The sequence below is a fragment of the Mya arenaria genome, chromosome 13, assembly GCF_026914265.1.
Source record: "Mya arenaria isolate MELC-2E11 chromosome 13, ASM2691426v1".
Classification (NCBI taxonomy): Eukaryota; Metazoa; Mollusca; class Bivalvia; order Myida; family Myidae; genus Mya; species Mya arenaria.
This window is the reverse complement of record NC_069134.1, coordinates 22,541,997-22,559,959: the sequence shown is the minus strand read 5'-3', so window position 1 is coordinate 22,559,959 and position 17,963 is coordinate 22,541,997. Positions and strand designations below refer to the sequence as shown.

General features: G+C 34.7%; 1 pseudogene; it reads right to left on the bottom strand.

Moving 5' to 3' along the window:
- LOC128215131 (ATP-binding cassette sub-family C member 4-like) overlaps positions 1-17,515 on the bottom strand; it is a 48,906-nt pseudogene extending 31,391 nt beyond the window's left edge.
- Positions 17,516-17,963: the final 448 nt, after the last annotated feature.

Genomic DNA, 17,963 nt, shown 5'->3' with positions numbered 1-17,963 from the left:
TGATCGGAATTCAACAAATAGTTTTACCTGAATGATGCTACATATATGAATATTGTCTTACAATTAATATGAGTATCACGTTTTATCTGAACACTGTTAACAGATTGAATTTCAAACAGGATGAACGATAATGACGGACGATCATGTAAATTGTATATTTTGTAAAATTAGACAGACGACAGCTAAGAAATAACTCTCAATTACCTTCCTATACATTACAGAGCAACATGCAAGTCTCATCTTCATCCCGATTCTCTGTACTCCGAAAAAATACGGGTGATGTGAGATGGCGAGGATGAGGGCGCACAGGCTTACCCCACCAGCGTAAAGAAGGCTCTCGGTCTTCGTTACCTCGGACCCGGGGGTGAAATAGCGAATTAAACCCCCTAGCAAAAGGGGCTGGACTATTTTCGTTGCCTCCTGAAATGGTTATTAATTTGAATAAAACACATACTAGCTTCATCGGTATTATGTCTATGTAAGAGTTCAATTTTGACGATTACAGAAAATATAGCCGAGGAAGCCCGCTTTATTTTCTGTAGATAGTCAAAATCGTTTTTGCTGGTGCATTCGTCATAATCGATATATGTACAGAAAATTTGAAAAATCCTCGATTGTCATTGGTCCACACATAAATGCAAACACCAAGTATATGATTACGTTCACCGCTGACACTCTAACAAGTATAAAGCCTTTGTGGAAAAAAGACTGACTGAAATACTCTATGAAACTAATTTTGATGCATTCGTCAGAATCGATCTACGTAAAACTCATGAACAGAATATTTGAAAATACTCGATTGTCATAGGTCCACACAAAAATACAAACAACAAATTATTTATATGACTGAAGATCTTTTGTTGCACTGTCATGTTATCACCAATCTTAATTGAGCCAGTGCTAAGTTTCATGTGAGTATTGCATTTACATTTTTAAAAGGGCTCCATGAATTAGTTTCCAATTTTAACAAATTCGTATCGAAATGAATGACCAGTCAATATATTTTAAATTAAAAAAAAAACAATATTATTTTATCGGTTCAATTAAACACCACGTGACTACTCTCGTAGAAAAAAGTATTGCAATATATTTCTATACGCAGGACCCGAATCAATAAATATATATATCGCGCAAGTTAACCTCTGTCATAAATTAGCCTCGTTTTGGATGCGCAGCAACGTAACTTTTCAGAGGAGTTTTACAAAAAAAATATTCATAACTGCGATCCACCACCCCTCCACCCTCCAAAATTGTTGCACTAGTTCGCTAACTTGCTTCATACAATTTGTTTGTGGGCTATTGCCGTCCAACTTTGTGATCTCTTTTTAAACTACAATTCTTATTATCTAATTTAAAATTCATAGATAAATCCTTCTGGCAGAACTATATCTGCCAGACATTTTCAACCATTTCGGAGTTACTCTTCATTTCCCCTCGTGTCATAAATTAACTGCGGAAACTTGGCTGTGAAAATATAAATACAAGTATCTATTTCTGATGGAATCAGTTCATTGTTTTAACTATTTGTCTGTTTAATTTGCATAACGTCTGCAACTTATATTTACACTAAACATTGGAATGTATTTTGAAAGAAATGATGCCCTATCAAATACATCTATCTGTTTATGATCGAAACAAGACTTGGCTTAAACTATTTTTAGGATTAATTTTTAATATTTCTATCATTTCCTGGAAAACTATTAAGTATAAACAAAAGTTAAAGCTTTAAGACAAAATATCAAAATTTTCAAAGGATAAGTCTACCAAAAGCTAACAACAGACAGCCGAAATTGCTGTCCACTACGTTATAAATAATTTATTCCGTCATGTTCTAAAATTAAATTCTTAGTATTCTTCTGCGTACTAAGGTAGGACAAAAATATTACGATTTTTACTGATTGTTCGTCCTCCCAAATACATCCAGAAAAACTCGTTTCATAAAGGACGCCCCACTTCAGCGGGGAACCTATCAGTTATGGCAGATGTGAGAGTCCTTGAGCAAAGTCAAGCACAAACATTGCTGATATGTTCAGTGTACACCCCCTCTAAATGTCAATGTAAGGAAAGCGTAGGTATCATCATTATTTAATCTGGCAAATTATGAACACACTAACCCCACATAGAAGCAGTAGCCCAAACATAATGTATTCAAGCCCAAACATTCGAAACAGCGCCCAGAACAGACTAGGCTTGCCTCGACCAGCTTTCTCAACTTCTTTTTCCCATTCTCTGAAATGACAGATGATTTGTTAAGTTCAGTTAATTATATAAATACTGTCTGATAAGGAGTTTGATATCCCGTTTTATGGACCAGAGATAGAATGTGATATTCAGAGAAATACATTCGAGGTAAATATCACTTTGTGGTACATTAAACAGGGATACATCGATATCGTCAGTCTGTCAATATTGTATTCTATGGTTTTAGAAGTCGTTTCCTTAAACGATCCTTTTTCATAGTAATCATTTATTTATGTCCTATATTCCATTCTTACGAAATGTCTTCACGGACGTTTTATAAATTCCCGGTCGCTTTTTTAATCATAGTATACAATATGAATAACGTCACGTCATACTACGCACGCATATTTGTTAACATTGAAAAGGGCGTAAATATACTGAGCAAATAATAAACTTATTTTATTTTCATTTTCCATTTCCAACAAGTTAAATACTGCACGGTCCATATAACGCTACTGTCATTAAAAAAACGTCCTATCATAACAGTGTGTGTATTTTTCGTAATAAATTATGTCATAAATGTTACGTCAGAAGGCAACATTTTGCCTCGAATAAACACTTAAAAAACATAATTTTTGTTTTTCTTCACCATCTTAAATGAAACAAAAGGCGGTCTATGCCGCTTAAAAGAACCCCATCTTCGTGTTCTTACCGGAGTTTGATTAGATGAGTAGTTTCCTCAAACACTTCGACAAACCTCCGGCGGTTAGGTGAACACGTTTAAGAAATTAAACTGTCAATCAAACTCTGGTAAAAGACCGAAGGCGGTGCTCTGTAAAAGGCATTGACTGCGCTATGTTTCATTTACAATCGTTAAGAAAATGTTTTCTCCCATGGCCATCTCAGATAAGAAGATCCAATAATTTAACCATGCTAGAAATTCTTTTCTCCCACCCCAGATAAGTAGATCCCATAATTTAACAATGCTAGAAATTCTTATCTTGTCCACGGGCGAAGATAAAATGCCCGTATGGAACTCCTTTTTTTATGGTCGCCGCATAGTAATTACCTCCCTTGTTGAAAACTGTCGTGTGTAGCATCATGGAAACCTTGTCTTATGGCAATATTTAGAACGCTAATTCATTATTTCTTGCTTCAAATGTTACCATAAAACAGTTTTCACGCACCTTTCAAGAAATAATACTTCACTCTCCTTAGAACTATTTGGCTATTAACATAATGTGTATCAATGTGCGCATATCCATGACAACTACGAATAATCGCAAATCCATACGCAATTATTTTCACTAAGCACAAAAGAGTTCCAGCAAAAAAAATACATTTTTACCTAATTTTGTTTAACTGAGGTAGGAGAAAAAGCATCTACCATAGCCGCTCGGTAAACCTCGTTTCCGCAAAACACCCTACGCTCGGGTCGGAATGAACCTATCTTACACTCTCGGCCATGGAAGATACTTATAATCTTGCCCAAGGGCGAAGATAAAATGCCCGTATGGAACTCCTTTTTAATGGTCGCCACATTGTCATTACCCCCCTTGTTGAAGACTGTCGTCTGTAGCATCATGGAAACATTGTCTTGTGGCAATATTTAGAACGCTAATTAATTATTTCTCGCTTCAGATGTTACCATAAAACAGTTATCACGCACATTTCAAGAAATAATGCTTCACTCTCCTTAGAACTATTTAAAGACCGATTTGACTGTTAACATAAACTGAATCACTGCGCGCATATTCATGACAACCACGAATTATCGCATAACCATGCGCAATTATTTTCACGAAGCTCAAACGAGTTTAAGCAAAAAATTACATTTTTCCTTAATTTTGTTTAACTGAGGTGGGAGAAAAAGCATCTACCATAGCCGCTGGTGTAAGATAGGTTCATCCCGACCCTACGCTCGGGTCGGAATGAGCCTATCTGACACTCTCGGCCATGGAAGATACTTATAATCTTTGTTCAAAGTCTCCATTCGAAGAAAAATATTGCCTAGCATATTTATGATAGAAAACACATATGTTTGCACTCATTTCCACGACAATACCTTACCTAGGAACTGTCAAGTTTCACTACAAAACCATGACCTATTTTCCAGAATCATAAATCTATCATCCAAACAAAGTTATAATGAAAAACGGTTGCCGGAGTACTCATAAATTTTGTTTCGTGTATTGCCAGAGTTAATCTTATCATGAAGCACAACATAGTGCACGATTTTCTATACCGCGTCGCTATAAAAAAAACTAGCTCCATTGCGCGACAGTATAAGTGCCGCTTTATAGATCTTCATATCGAATATCATGTTTCATAACATCAGGTTCAATTTGTTATGGCCCTGAGGTTTGTCGTGCAATAGTGAAACTAGATAAAACACTGAAAAGATAGAACAAACAAACAATTCAACATACAGATAAAATAGCTTACCTGCAGGCGGTTTTATATTTGTAGTAATGGTATAGAAACTGTGATCATCGATTAAACTCTTCTTTTTTGTTTATTTTAATTTATGAAGGTCTACCTCTTGGTTCTTTAACGTGCTGGGTGTAAAGCACCGATACACGGGATTCGAACTTCCTGGGTTGAACCAGTACTGAGTGCACAATTCTCACAGTAATTACCTTTAAATGCCTACCGATAAGCAATGGGGCTACTGGTACCATATTTTAACGTCTTCCTGTTTGACGCGGCCGACCTTCCGCACGCGAAGAGAACGCTCTACAACTAAGCTATCAATTGAACTAAAAAGAATACGAGGCTCACATATAAGGTACCGTTCGTAAAGTTTTTCATATTATACTATATGAAGACAAAGTTTTAAACCTTGTTTAGGCCAGCAATGTCATATGGCTGTTTTTGAATGACAAGATCTAACACAGTTGCTTCCTTCCTGTTGCATTCGTTTGCATGTGATGTTTGTGTGCGGTTGCTGAGTAGTTGAAATTACTTTATCAGTTTATATGTTTGTTCTTGTTGTGTGTTTTTTTACTTTATTATGCATTGTTATCAAGTTGATGCTGGCTTATATCTATGTAATGATTTATAAATGTTGGGACAGGTGTAAGGCTATGTTTATTCAAACTAGTTTAAGCCCCAAGTAGAATCGTGTTACAGTAAACTTGTGTTTCACGTAAATGTTAGAGTTTTGTTCCCTTGTAAATAGGTAACCTAAGGGAGCGGAGCGGAGCGGAGCGGAGCAAAGCGACCGTGATTTCTTATTTACGAAGAAATTACTTAGTAAATTCGAACCGACTTAGTGTATGCCCCTCCCTAACAGCATCCGCTTTAAAATAAAGCCACGCGCCTGTCGAAAAGACATCCATGGCGGGACAATGTGATAGCGTTGACACTGAAATTGCACCTTTGCATAATTATGCAAAAGGTAGGAGTGGCTATATACTCATGCGCAGTTATAGCAATTTACTTAATCATTAAGAGCCGTCTTCAGCAATAATAAACAAACCTCCACAAATAAGAAACTAAACATTTTAAAAATCTTATTGGCTGAAAATGTAGGGTAAACACTATTGACCGTTCCAAGGCGGTAATCACATCATTTATCGGTAAAGCTATTTTGATGCGTGTGTGGTCTGTTTGTGGGGTTTACAAGTATTTGAGTATGTGTTGTTTATACGTTTGTGTCTCTAGTTCATTGTCGTTTTGGCCCTTGTATAATGACCTTAAACAGGGATTATTTTATGCAATGATTAAGTAACTACTTTTCAAGCCGGTCTCCAAGTGTATCCGATTGGTCCTCTGCGACCACATTATACAAGTCATTAACCTCTAGTTGTCGTCCATACCCCGCCCTGAACAGTGGGTTCAGCCACCTGAAATAAAGAAAGATTTGGGAAAATTGACATAACTGACAGCATTGTATACGTCCTCAGTCCCCAAGTGTCTTACAAACCCTTCCTTGCTTGTGGGTTCATCCATATGTGGGGGTAAAGTGACATACTATACACCATTGTCCATGTCCTAAATTGAATATATTTGGGGGTTATGTGACACAACTGGTAGCATTATACACATCCTCAACCACATTTTTGCCCTTCCTCGAGATTCGGTTCATTCACTTGAAATATGAAAATATGTGGAGGCCAAGAGACTCAACTTACAGCATTGTTCATGTTCTAATCCCAAGTGTTCGTACAAAGCCCTTTCTAAAAGAGGCTCATTAACCTGAAAAGGGAGAATATTTGAAAGATAAGTGGCATTGTTGAAAGCATTAAACATGTCCTCAGCTCTTTTAGTCGTTCATTGCCCTTCCCGAATAGAGGGTTCATCCACCGTAAAAAGGGAAGTATGTCAGATCTAATTGACATAAAAAGAAGCATTATAATTGACATGTCAAAACCTGCAGTTGTCGTACATAGAACTTCTTAAACAGAGCAATCATGCACTAGAGATACGGAAGTGTATGGGGCCTAATCGATTCTTCCAACGTTATCATTTTCAAATTGCATTGATCCGGCCCTTCATATACAATGATTTCATCTATTTGAAATTTATATCACATAACTGAAAACAGAAATCAAAGTCTTTAGCCCACAGTTGTTGTGCATAGCCTTTACTGAACAGTGGAATCTTTAACCAAAACTATTTCGGGGTTAAGTGACATGACGTGTAGTGTTATATTAATTATAAATTACATGTACCATATTTCAGTTGCTGTATATAGCCCTTCCTGAGCAAACGGTTCGTCCACCTTAAATGAATTGTGCCTACCCTAGCCGGTCCTAAATAGTGGGATCATTGACCTGCAAAAACGGGAAATTGTTCGGACGTAAGCTACTGTTATTAAGATCATCGTTTAAGTTCACAAATTGTTCCCCTAAGTCGGTTTCGCACACAACCCTTTTTGAATAACACACGATTTGTTTTTTCTAGTTAAAGTTAAAACACCTTTTTGATTGAAACCAATTAGAAGATATATATGGTTGTATGGTTGTGGATAAGTCCAAATTCGATTCCTCAATATATATCATGTATTAACAGAATGGATTGTAATTGATGTTAAGAAAGATCAAACCTCCATTATCAGTTTATACTGAGTCATTTAGCTTGATTGTAAATAAATAAACTTAAAGTGACACTCTTATTCAAAATCAATACATACACATGTATAACAAACATTCATTTTGAGTGATAAACCTTCAACTAGTTACTAAATAATGCATTTATGGAAAATATCAATTACTGATAACAAGTTAATAACTGTGAATTTAATAGCTGAAAACACAAAAATATTAAATGATTGGTGAATGCTAAAAGATTTACCGTGATATAATACCATCTTATAAGGTAGAAATTCGGTGTTTTCTGCACATTTCTTTCAAATTAAACACAGTATCTTTCATAAGAATCATTGTTTTCGACATTTATTAATACTTTTTGGTAAATTAAAACAATTGTATTAAATATGGTAAATCCCCTTTGGGAGTAATAGTGCATCTTGAAAAAAAAATAGCAAACTGCTATCACTCACTCATTAAAATTCCGCTCCCGGGGTTATCCCTCTTTCGGGCTCGTACAAACAACCCCGCTGGTAAGAGGTGGAAACCTAGTTAACCAATCTCTGTCGCAGTGATCTACCTTGACAAGCGAGCCGATCTCTACCACCATGTATGCATAGCTCGTTTTCAGTTTTTTTTTTTCGTTTTGACTTTTTAAGACATTGTTTATCTGATCTCATTTCCGATTTGTATTGTTTAAAACAGAAGTGATATATATTTCATTTCGAACTCGGTCACGTTATAATGTGATACTAGTGTACGTGACGGCAGGGCATAACTTGACAAATATTAAAGCTAGAGCTATGGACCTTGCTATACATGTGCGTGGACTGGTGTTTGGCAATATGTTTCCCAAGTTCCATGCGAATTTTTTTAATGATATGTTCCAGTTATAGCATAAATTCAAATTTTTGCACACGGATCCACCGAAACTACGATGCCAAGGGTAGGACAATACAAAAAGATATATGTTAACTTTTCTATGATACTGTCAACATGTATTATTTCTGGCAATAGGGCCACTGTAAGGTTATTGGTAGTTTATTAACAATATAATGTGTTAATACATAAATTGTATTTACAGACAGTTCTACACATTCATTTGTTATAATTGCTTTTTAATTGATCCTATCTTTCAGAATTTTTCAGAAAAGTTGCCATATTTTCTACTTGAATTTAATTTGCTGCTTTATAGGCTTAAAACAGCTCTGTAAAACTTTAAACAATTAGAAATGCGAAATGTGAATACATATTAAGAAATTAAGATATGGACGTGCGGTGCCATTGAGCAATAATATCCCCGGAAGGCCGATAAAGGCCTGAGACTTTTTATTCGACTGTTAAATACGCATGTGTTTTTTTTTCTATTTTCTTCTAAGCTGGAAATTCGAAAAATAACGTTTTCGAGACTAAAAAGAGGATAACCGCCAAGTACAGTTAGAAAATAATGTAGATTTGTCTTTCCGGTCATTGCTCACATTGGGTAACTTTAGGTATGATGTAAACAGAAATCAATGGCAGCGTACGACAAAAATGATCTTTTTGACGGGAAGATAGATAAGAGACGTAATATTCCATTCACTGCAAAAGCATGTAAGTGAATTCTGTATTTTTACGATTTTTTATGAAAAATAATATATTTTTAACGATAATACATAAAACTCTAAAAATTGAAAAATTAAACATTATCAATAATTTATATAATCAGTCATAATAATAGAGTAGACAAGCATGGCTTCACGCCAGAAAATCTAGTGCCAGAGTCCTCGATCGTTTGTTTGTTATGTCTACCCGTGCCTATCGGCTGCATAATCGCTTGACTCCGCCTTGACGCCATCATAACTCAATGGTGTATAAATGCCATAAGTGACATGAGATAGAAGTGACAGCAATTCCCATTCAAATCCAGATATTTAAAGATTTGAAGAAACAGAGTGAGATACAAGAGATCCGGGTACGATTGCCTAACTCTTAGCTCTTGGTACTTTAACGTGCTCGGTGTAAAGCACCGATACACGGGATACAACCTCCCTGGGTTTTAACCACTACTGTTTACACAAGTTCCCAGTAATACCCTTTAACTGCCGTGTTCTAGCCAAGGGAGCTACTGGTTCAATATTGTAACGTCTTTCGGTTTGACGCGGCCGGGGTTTTAACTCCCGACCTTCCGCTATGGAGGCTATTCGTTGCCAAAAGTCCAGACGTGTATGTGTGTATTTTAGGTTTGTAACATTGATGATTTACCAATTTACATTTTACAACCGCCAACTCATCGGTTGTATGTTTACATTTTACACTGCACATTTTCATTTTTCATTGTACCAATTGGAGTTTTATTCTCGTTGCATCTATTCAACAGACGATTCAGTCGTGTTTATAAAGTTGTGTATGTTAAACACACGTCATTCTGTGAAAGTCACATGCCGGGTTTTACATTGCGGTGTGTAGAAGACAGATTTCAGTTCGTAGTTCTACAAAGTACATTGTATGGTGGTGATTTTTCATTCGCAGTTCAACATGTTTACGAGATGAATTTAATTTTATTTATAGATAGCTCCGCCTTAACCATGTTTTAACTCCGCCTTAACCATGTCTTAACTCCTCCTTACGTCTTTCGGAAATTTCCGCTATCACTCGGCTCTATTTAAACCAATTATGGATACTTTGGACCATGGACATTGCGAACGTTATTATGGACATTACAAATCATCTATATTATGACATTATGGACTATGATTTTGAAACAGGGTGGATTATAAATTATTTCATGTCGAATAAAATAATATATGATATTACAGCATGTTTTTGTCTATATAATAGTAATTAATACGCACATATGACATGAAATGAGATGTATGCAAAATGTAATTGACTTAAACACAACAAAATGTAAGTCATTAGCATTAAATTATACTTCAAGAATGAAAAGTCCCATTGTCTTATTTTTCTTTTAAAGCTGCACTCTCACAGATTGACCGTGTTGACAACTATTTTTATTTTTTTGTTTTGGAATTAGCCAATTTGCGTTAATGTCTAGATACCAGTGGTATAAGACTGCTGACAAAAGATCAGATACAGTTTTTCAGTTTTACGTTCGCAACTTGATGTTTTATGGCTAAAAGTGATACTACAGTAACGTTTTAAGAAAAATAAAAAATGTCGGCAGATCTGTTTTAGTGTGAGTAATCTTATTATTTGTATAGAAAGCATTGCTGCCAAAATCAGCCGAGTCTGGGACAAAAAAAGGTTGTCAAAACTGTCAATTTGTGAGAGTGCAGCTTTAAATTACTATAAACACTATTTTAAATTCTACCATTAGAGGACACTTTCTTGCCTTTTTGCAATGTTTAAGATTGCAAGTAATATTAGATAATTTAAAATTTACGAAGAAAAAAATCTAAATTTTCATAAAGTTGAAATTATTCATTAAGTTGCCCCAGAGGTTTCTTATCTGGTAGCTGGAACTGTATGGATAAAATACAGTTAGATTACAACTTCATATAACTCGTACATTATACTGTAAAAAATATTATTTTATAGGTAATTAATAAAGTATTTTAATGATGAAGTCAATTTATTGCTAATAAACAATTATTACTTGCTGCTGCATTTTATACCCCACCCACACTCAACAGTCAGGGCTTTTTTCACATTTAGGTGAAGCGGACCTAGCCCTTTTGGAGGGGAAAAATCGCGCGTTTGTTTTTCTAATCTAAGACTCACGATATCTATTTTTTCATGTAATTGAAATCCCCCACTTGATTGTTATGGTTCACAGTGGCAGATCCCATAATTCATAACTGGGGGACACAAGTGGGTTGGAGGGCTGTTCTTCCATCCACATGGATATTTTGTTTCAATGATGTATTGAAACTACACGTTTACACCATACATGCTTATTAAGATAGTTAATGTATAACATCAGACAAAACTAGGTGGATATCATTATGATGTCCATCAAAAGTTTCGTGGGTTTGCTTAAGCAGGTTTTGAACAGGGACTTGCGTTAGGGGCAAAACTTTTTGGACATGATCTCTCGAGTGGGCATGACATTAATATGTTTAAAATGTGGGAAGTGGGATTTAGGGGAACTCCCCCTAGAATATTTTAAATATGTTTAGTCTGAATTGGTGCATTATGGCTTAATTAAGTATTTTTTTCTGAGAAATATTGACAAAATAAAAATAAACTTTAAGTTTACTTGCGGGCCAGCTGGGAGGGGGACACAGGCCCTACAACCCCCCCCCCCCCACTGAACCACCCGCCCATGGTCCACTTGTAAATAAAATAAATGAACAATTTTTGCTTGCTTGGGTATATAAGTAGAAAAACAACTGACAGTGGCAGTATAAATCTGGGTCCGTGAGCCCAGCTCAGATACACCCAACTGCAATTGACTAAATAATATGGTAATTTAGAACCCATTTAGGAACATTGATCGTCAAAATAAAATAAAAGATGAAGTTAATTTTAGTTTTTAATTGTGAAATAAAGAGAGAGTACTCGGACTTACAACCGGGAATTTACAGGAGGTAGGCGAAGATGTTATCTCCCTTGCTTGATTCGACGGAAAAAAAACGAAAGAAAATCTGATTCGTTAGCTCCGCCCATTCACCTTCGTTTCTTTCGGTGACATTTACCATATAAGGTATAGGCGAAATCGTCTATCCTTGTAATTCTGAACTTGTCAATTGACTTTTGTAGACCTGGACTTGTTGGACTGCAAATGTTCATTTTACGAATGCGAGTGTCGACTGTAGGATTGCAGTTTTACATATGCATGATTCGGCTTTCTAAATTACATCATCATATTGTTAAAGGCAAGTTATACGATCTATGTTTTAGTGAGTTTATACAAGGTCGATCTGACAAATATACATTTTGACTACTATAATGACAAATGACAAATCAATACGGAAAAACTGACGAATAGAAACAACAAATAGCACGTCTACATTGACAAATCTTATGTAAGATATATTTAGTACGATTAAGAAGCACATTGTGGGAATTACACGTCTGGACTTTTGGCAACGAATAGCCTCCATATTCCGCACCCGAAGTGAACGCACTGTCACTGAGATACTCGGGCGGTAGGCGGTCGACCGCGTACTTGCACAAACTTTTTTTCAAAAATGCTGTTTCGTCGAATAAAGTGGTTCCTTCGGGAGTTTCCGAATGCCACAATATCTCACTTATTAAATAATTGGCATATGCCAGGCAAAAGTGTATCTAGATTAAAAAACAGAATTACTTAAATACACTTATATACTTATATACTAGTGGTTAACAACCGCTTGAAAAAATAATATAATTAAAAGGTATTCAAAATGGCAGCCTCTATGAAAAGGCCTCCTTATTAACACGTATTTAAGGGGCTAAAAAATCGGCAAATACAGTATTTGCATAGTACTGTCAATGCTAGCTAGTATGAGGCCGTTTATATATCACTTTACAGGGTTAAAATGATAAACGCAGCAACAAGTTGTTGTCTCATCTGTGTTTCTCCGTTTGAAATAGCGCATAATGGTTTCTCAATTTAAATCATATCTGTATGAGTACAATTCAATATACCGACGCTATTTTTAAACTTACTGGTATTTACACGGTAGACAACCCTAGTAAATTGCGAACTTGAAAAATGCGCAAAAAGTGCAAACGATGCATGTGTCGTAAGCGGTGTGATACATAAAAAACAATTTAATGCGTTGTAACAACGATGTCACTTTTATGTTAGCTTTCTTACAATTGTATCATTTGAGATGGGACATTACAATTGTTATATTGAGAGACCAAGTCGTTAAAATACATAATAGCGAGATACAATGTCGTTATATAGTAAGAGAATGAGACTCTTTGGAAATAATAATACGTGACAAGCATGGGCTTCCATACAATAGAAATTTGTCGAATGTGAAGTTTAATACTTTAATGTAGGTAGATGGGTGGGTGGGTGTGTGGGTGGATGGATGGTTGGATGAAGATGGATGGATGGATTGTTAATACTTGATTTGAAAACTATTTATTATTAGCCAATTTTGAGTGGCCCTTGGTTTATTTTAGATTTGCTTGTAATTTTAATGATGCAATCCTTGGCAAAAAACTCAACTTGACAGAGGTAGATCGATGCAACGCTGAAGTTTTGGCTAAGGATTGTGTTATTCAAATTAGTTCACACGTGTAGAAGAAGAAAATAGCATAGTCTTTTATAGGCTAAGAAATATTTTATATCTCTTCTGTCAAAACGTTATTTAGAAATTAACGTCACTCTCTCGTTTGAACATCTAGGCTATTTCCGTTAAAAATAAAGAAATAGTAGATATTTGGATTATTCTAATTTCATCGGTACGTTAGCATAGAACAGTTACTAGGATGACATGGTTATTTTTGCCATTCATAATGATGTTATGCTCTTTTCAATTACGTTATTCTGATCTATTTTTTTCGCATGAAAATGAATATCAACAAAGAACACTCATTTCGGTACAGAATGATTGCGCTTGCTGGGTTGCATATAAGAAAAAAATAAAAGAAGTATAAGATCTAACATAAGTGTTAAATCAATATTTGAATATTGTTGCATCAATATTTAACATATGCATGTACAGAATAGTTGCCAATACGATTCGATAGCTGATTACAAATCTATTATAAATTTGGTTCAAGAAAATGGAAGACTAACGTACCAATTCATGTAAACCGATAAAATGCTCTCAACAAAAATAAATGTTTGTATTCACCGTCAGAACTGCTCTACAAAATATGGAGCTACAGTAAACGGGGTAAATCCTCGATTTTTATTGGTCCACATATATGTGTGCCTGCATTTTCTTATTGTATTACTGTATATTGTTTCAAGTAATAATGGTCAACTGTTAATTGATAAATTATGACGCACATAATAGCTTTAACTGCGTTAATTGCTCTGTATTTTTTGTATGTTTCCACTCTCTTTGGGGATTAAGCCGAAATCCTATATTTGATGATTTATCATAAACGCTATTTCCAACAATGTTTAAATACTCGTGCATTCAGAATCATTTTCGTCTTTTCTTCATATTCGAAAAATTTATTAAAGTCCCAGTAACTTTTAAGGTTAAATCACTATCTAGAACGAAAAAGTGCGTATATAACTATGACAGTGTCTCAGATAATATTTGATAAAACTGCAAGGTTTACGCGATGTTTTATTAAACAGAAATTGGAAATACCAACAAAATCCTTAACTCTTCCACCGACTTACTATGTGCTAATGAGGTAAATAAGAGGGCGGAGCAAAGCGCTTTGCAAACAGTATGGGGACTCTTTTTGAGGTTTTAGACTGAAGAAAAAACTGCGGTCGTACTTTGTGGCGTTCAGTCATAATCCGAGATGGTAGCTACGCTACCATGAAGAAAATTAAACTCCTTTTTCTGAATTAGACGGGATGCAAGGATTTTGGAATGAAGTTATCAATGTTATATACTGAAAAATCACGGATTTGATATGTTAGTTAATTGGCTTTTTACCTTTCTAATCGTCAAATGAATATAATTAAGCTTAATATTTGATGAAACAAACAGTGTTAGTATGATTATTTTGTTTAAAAAATATTTTTAACCAATTACATCTTAGGTTAAAAAATGAAAATTATTAGTATATAATGCAATATAGAATGGCATTAAAGGGACTGTACACCAGATTGGCACCAAAAAAAGTGTTTTTGTAACGTATGTTAGGACAATTATTTCATAAAATGTTTTACTCTTTGATATCATAATTGTAAAAAAAATACTAAAATGTAAAAAAATTGCAGCCCAGTGTTGTATCTTGTATATGTTGTACTGTGCTACGAACGATTACCTTGAACAGTTGGAATATTTAAAATATATACCTAACTTGGTAATATCACGTGATAACATCGACTAACCAATCACGCATAAGGAGTTCATACCTAGTAATCTTTTTAACGTAAAAATACAAAAAAACTGGGAAATAAATTAACTGTAAACTTTGTGTTACTTCAGTAAGTAAGTTTTAATGCATTGTACACATCGATACCAAGTTTATGTCATTTTTCGACAATTGTTTTTTTTTCGCTATTTCATCATACGGAGTACAGCCCCTTTAAGATCTATGCTCGCCGAATAGCTATTACTCGGTAGAGGGTGAATAAGCTCATCAACCCCATGGCAACAAGACATTCACGTGTAACGTAATTTCGTAGTGACGTGGTTGTCGCAAAAAGGTTAAGAGAAGTCATTTATATAGACATACAAAAAAGTTTATATTACTAAAAGATACTAGGACTCAAAAATCATGGTCAATAGTTTAGCTGACAAAAGAGGGTTCAAAGATCTTTGAATGGCTAAAGAATAAAAAAAATCAATTTGTCGTCTACATGAAATACGTTGTACATATACTTATGATAACGAATGTCTCAGTTGGAGGGAGAAATATTCTTACATGGAGATAGAATAAATACATATTAAGTGGACACAAAATAAACACTTATAATAAGTGGAAATAAAAGAAAACACTTAAGCAGAAATAAAATAAACAAGGTAGGCATATTTATTAACGACGAAACATTTGGTAAAATAATTTCATAGTGTACACAAAGGAGGTGTCGCTAACAATTGACTTCTCTCCGGAATCTTTGAAATGCATAATGCTATCATTCAAGGATTTCCACTCTCATCTAAATTATCCATTCTTTGGTTAGACTATCTTGCGAACGAAATAGAAAACAATTCACATTTCCTACGTATTAAAATAAGCATCATACAAATATAAAAATATGTATTTGCAGATGATGCCAACTTTCCTCTCAACTATTCTGAAAATGCCTTAAAACGCAAGTAAAACTTGATATTTCACCGAAAAGGTTGAGCGGAATATAGGAATGCTTAAACATGTAGATTCTATTTATAGTTACATGTTGAAATTAACTCGCTGTAACATCTTAATCATCGATATTTCATTTTTCATTCAAACATCATATTATTTTTTATCAACTAAGCACTATAAATCACTGCATTCAAGTCTAGGTTTATATACGAGTCATTATATATAAATATAAAAATACACATTGTCTAGTGTATACATAGTTCTTCAAAAATGGGTATAGAGTGCTTCAGCTGCTTGTTCACACCATTAATAGTCCTAATTTAAAATTTATTTGTCCTACAGTTTATTTGTTTTCACCTTAAAATCATCCTTTAAATACGTTTTCATGGCTCGATTTGAACTCATTTACACACATGTACATAAATCAAATGCCCTGAATATATCTTTCTATGATATCGTATACCTTCATCTCATGATTAGATTACATGTGCTTGTAAATAACTACATGTAATTATAATCAAGATAAGTAAAATATTGAGACTCTTCAGTCATAAATGTAAAAATACACATAAACAATATCATTAAATACATTGGTTCATATAGCCGATATGAATGGGTATGAGTGTTTCACAAATCAAAGGCAACAGATGCAAATGAAAGCAGCTTCATAATAAGCATTGATAATAATCATTGATTACGCATATTTACACAGTACTTTGACGGTTAGAACAGTGCAACAAACGTGGCTACATAGTATATAATTATACTACACTTCAATTTAAATCAACATTCTTGTTGCGCATCCTTTTAAAATTACAAGTCATTTTTTTTCTAATGATACTCTTATCCTACACATACCATAGACATACGTTTGATTAAAACATACTTGTCGTCTCCCGGGAGGGACGTTAAACGGGGTCACGGGTAACACTGCTGAACGAGGCGCATATTCAAGAACCAAAGTATCTCTATCCAGGGTTACATTATGTCCCATGCACTATGTCACATAATCCAAGAACACTGAAAATCTTAAACCGACGCCAATGGATAGGGCAGTAGCGATAGTATTGACCTCGTAAAATAAACTTTCAGTCGAATGGTCTAATGGTATTCTATTGTCACCAACGTCATCAATGTCTAATTCATCAATTTAAGAGAATATTTAACTGTCATCAAACAGTCTCTCGAAAACATTGTCATTGTAACATCGCAAAACTCGAGATATAATTAACCATGAAGTATTTAACGAAAATACGAATGAACATTAGCTGGCTATAATACATCATTAATGACTTGATCGGTAATACTAACAGTGACTTAAAATATCAGAAACGTTAATAGTAAAACTTATATTAATAGCGGATACGAATAAGACTGAGAACGAAAAAGTCTACTTACCAGAAAAACAATTTCGAAATAGGATTCGCCGTGAGAATCGGGTTGGGATTGTGATGCTTTAAAGAGTCGTCCATCGTGATTCCTGGTTATAAATGATCAACCAATACTGAACTGTTATCTAGCATATGTTATTCTTATCTATGAGGGCTTTTCAAGAAGTTCGTAGACTTTTTTAATAACTTCTAAAGGCTATAACATATGGGCAAGCTACACACCGAACTGTTCTTTTTCACCCTACAGGAGGAAAATGCGAAATTTTCACTCATCTTTTGTGAGGAAGACAATAATTGAAGCCAAGAACGCTAGGGCGGCACACGCCATATGCGATTAGGATTTCACATACATAAATATGTAAAACGAAAAACTTAATGACATAACGTCGTTAACACTGTATGTTCGGCAAGAGGCGAATTGATTATTGCAATTATTGGATAATAATGTTTTGTGAGCATCAATTTAAAACATAGTATTTTCTTAATAGATAATCTATTAAAATGATATAGATTTAAATATGTAAAGGCA